The sequence below is a fragment of the Rhinopithecus bieti genome, unplaced genomic scaffold, assembly GCF_001698545.2.
Source record: "Rhinopithecus bieti isolate Rb0 unplaced genomic scaffold, ASM169854v2 scaffold_63976, whole genome shotgun sequence".
In the NCBI taxonomy this organism is placed as follows: Eukaryota; Metazoa; Chordata; class Mammalia; order Primates; family Cercopithecidae; genus Rhinopithecus; species Rhinopithecus bieti.
Window position 1 is genome coordinate 130,601 of NW_016824171.1, and position 3,770 is coordinate 134,370.

At 43.6% G+C, this 3,770-nt stretch overlaps 1 pseudogene; it reads right to left on the reverse strand.

Annotated features, from left to right (window-relative positions):
* Positions 1–3,137: 3,137 nt before the first annotated feature.
* LOC108522066 (40S ribosomal protein S29 pseudogene) lies at positions 3,138–3,309 on the reverse strand (annotated as a pseudogene).
* Positions 3,310–3,770: the final 461 nt, after the last annotated feature.

Sequence of the window (3,770 nt, forward strand, 5' to 3'; positions counted from 1 at the left end):
TTAGGTGGCAGGATTTTGAATCAATGATATAAAGGTATGAGACTTCTGGAAGGGTCTGGACAGGAGGAAATATATTATGCATGTTGGGGACATGAACAAATGGGGCTCTGGGGACATGCTGTGATAGCCAGCCTTCAAGGTGGCCACCAGTAGTCCCTGTTCTTCTCTTTTTTGTCCCATCTCATACTGAATATGCCTACCTATGTAACTAATAGGACTTGTATAAATTATGGTATGTGATTTCTGAGATTAGATCTTTTGTGTTTTCTTGAGATGGAGTCTCACTCTGTTGCCCAGTCTGGAGTGCAGTGGCATGATCTCGGCTCACTGCAACCTCTGCCTCCCGGGTTCAAGCAATTCTCCTGCCTCAGCCTCCTGAGTAGCTGGGATTACAAGAATGCGCCACCATGCCCAGCTAATTTTTTTTTGTATTTTTAGTAGAGATGGGGTTTCACCATACTGGACAGGCTGGCCTCAAACTCCTGACCTTGTGATCCTCCTGCCTTGGCCTCCCAAAGTGCTGGGATTACAGGCGTGAGCCACCCTGCCCAGCCAATCTTTTTTCAAGTATATGGTTAGTTTACAGTATATTTAAAGAGTGGTGCAACCATTACCAAAGTCTAATTTTAGAACATTTTCATCAACCCTCAAAGAAACCCCATACCCATTAACAGTCATTCCCAAGCCCCTTCTCCTCTCCTAGCCCTAGAAAACCAATGATCTACTCTCTACCTCTAGATTTGTCTATTCTGGACACTTCATATAAATGAAATCATATAATACGTGGGGTTTATTGTCTGGCTTCTTTCACTTAGCATAATGTTTTCAAGGTTCATCCATGTTGTACATGACTCATTTTTGTTTCATCTTTTAATTGTGCAATAATTTTCCAATATATAGATATATTACATATTGTTTATCTGTTCTCTGTGATTGTCTTGATCATCGCCTCACAGTAGCATTGTCTTAAACTGCATTCAATGCAGCTAATGAGAAGCAGACCTCTCACCATCTCTTCTTTTTTTTTTTTTTAATTATACTTTAGGTTCTGGGATACATGTGTAGAACATGCAGGTTTGTTACGTAGGTATACACGTGCCACGGTGGTTTGCTGCATTCATCAACCCGTTATCTACATTAGTTATTTCTCCTAATGCCATCCCTCCCCTAGTCCCCCATTCCCTGACAGGCCCTGGTATATGATATTCCCCTCCCTGTGTCGGTGTGTTCTCATTGTTCAACTCTCACTTATGAGTGAGAACATGCAGTGTTTGGTTTTCTGTTCCTGTGTTAGTTTGCGGAGAATGATGGTTTCCAGTTTCATCCATGTCCCTGCAAAGGACATGAACTCATCCTTTTTTATGGCTGCATAGTATTCCATGGTATATATGTGCCACATTTTCCTTATCCAGTCTATCACTGATGGGCATTTGGGTTGGTTCCAAGTCTTTGCTATTGTGAATTGTGAATTGAGACAGAGTCTCACCCTGTCACCCAGGCTGGAGTGCAATAGCGCAATTTCAGCTCACTGCAACCTCCACCTCCCAAGTTCAAGTGATTCTCCTGCATCAGTCTCCCGAGTAGATGGGATTACAGGCATGTGCCACCACACCCAGCTAATTTTTTGTATCTTTAGTAGACACGAGGTTTCACCATGTTGACCAAGCTGGTCTTGAACTCCTGACCTTGTGATCTGCCCGCCTCAGCCTCCCCAAGTGCTGGGATTACAGGTGTGAGCTATCACGCCTGGCTGAGACTAGATCTTAAAAGACACAGTTGCACTCACCTTGCTCTTTTTTGGAACACTTGCTCTGGGAAAGCCAGCTGTCATGTCATGAGGACACANAATTGAGACAGAGTCTCACCCTGTCACCCAGGCTGGAGTGCAATAGCGCAATTTCAGCTCACTGCAACCTCCACCTCCCAAGTTCAAGTGATTCTCCTGCATCAGTCTCCCGAGTAGATGGGATTACAGGCATGTGCCACCACACCCAGCTAATTTTTTGTATCTTTAGTAGACACGAGGTTTCACCATGTTGACCAAGCTGGTCTTGAACTCCTGACCTTGTGATCTGCCCGCCTCAGCCTCCCCAAGTGCTGGGATTACAGGTGTGAGCTATCACGCCTGGCTGAGACTAGATCTTAAAAGACACAGTTGCACTCACCTTGCTCTTTTTTGGAACACTTGCTCTGGGAAAGCCAGCTGTCATGTCATGAGGACACACAAACAGCCCTAAGGGGAAGTTCATATGGCAAGAAACTGAGGTGCTTACCCACAGCCAACACCAACTAACCACACATATGAGTGTGCTATCTTGGAAGTGGGTCCTACAACTCCAGTCAGGCTTTCGGATGACTGTAGCCCTGCCCAACATCTGGACTGCAATATCATGAATGAACCACCAGCTAAGCCACTTCCAAAGTCTTTACCCACTGAAACTGTGAGAGACTACAATATTGTTTTAAGATACTAAGTTTTATGCTAATTTTGATGGAGCAATAGAGACTTACTACACATAGCTTTATCCTTAATGTCTTTTTCTCACATTCCATGTTTAATTCATCAGAGAATCATGTTGGCTTTACATTTCAGTATATCCAGAATCTGATCATCCCTTATTGTCTCCACTGCTACACTCTAGCCCATCATCTCTCATGAGAATTTTCACAACAGCTTCCTTACTGGTTTCCTTGTTTCCACTCCTGTCCTACCTCAGTCTATTCTTAAAGGAGCATCCATGATCCTTGTAATACGTTAGATCATGCCACTGTCCTCCTCAAAACCCTGCACATTTTCCTTATTTCACTCATATAAAGGCCCAAATTCTTAGAGTGGCTCAATATCTCAACTACCATCCCCAGGGTCTAGAACAGGCCATGTGCACAAAAGATATTTTCTAAGCCAAACTGAACTGAAGGTGTGGAGAGAAAGGAGCAGAAAGATGCCCATCGTCATCACGCATAGGGGTTGGGGGAAATGAGAGATGGGAGAAGAATACTGAAAATAGGAATAAGCATAAAGTCTTTTAATAGAATTTCATTATTTATTTATTTTTTCAAATGTTTATTTTATGTACAAAGAACTATCATGGTTTTTCATTGAAGATGCCTTGGAGAATCCTTTGAAGGAAGACCATTTAGTCCAACTTAATGAAACCGATATCCTTCGCTTACTGACAGAAACACTGGCGGCATATATTGAGGCCATATTTCCGGATCAGACCGTGCCCATTTGAACAGACGCAACAATAGCGAGAACCCTGGCTGAATTTTCACAGGTGGCTCCAGTTATAGCTGCTGGTGACCCATCTTGCTGTCAGGAGTGCAAAGAGGCAAAAGGTGAATTTCACTATTTTTTAATTTTTGTAGAGATGGGGTCTTGGTATGTTCCCCAGGCTTGTCTGAAAATCCTGGCCTCAAGTAATCGCCCCAGCTTGGCCTCCCAAAGTGCTGGAATTATAGGCATGTGCAACGGTACCTGGCCTTTTAATAGGATTTCAAAGTGTTCCCTCCCTGCCTTCCTCACCACACCTGTAAAATCTAGATAGGAAGACAAGACTGAGAGGTCAGAGAAGAGTGACAAGAGGGAGATGGACAACGAGGAATGACAAAGGCAAGTTCCATCCAGTCTCTGTTTTCTAGAGCTGAGCCCTGACCCCTGAACTGCAAGGGGAGGAGTGTGAAGCTGTCCTGGATTTGAAAAATATACTGAGCATTGGAGCTTTTGTCCTCTAATCACAGTGAACTTTTTTTTTTCTTTTTTAAAGCCA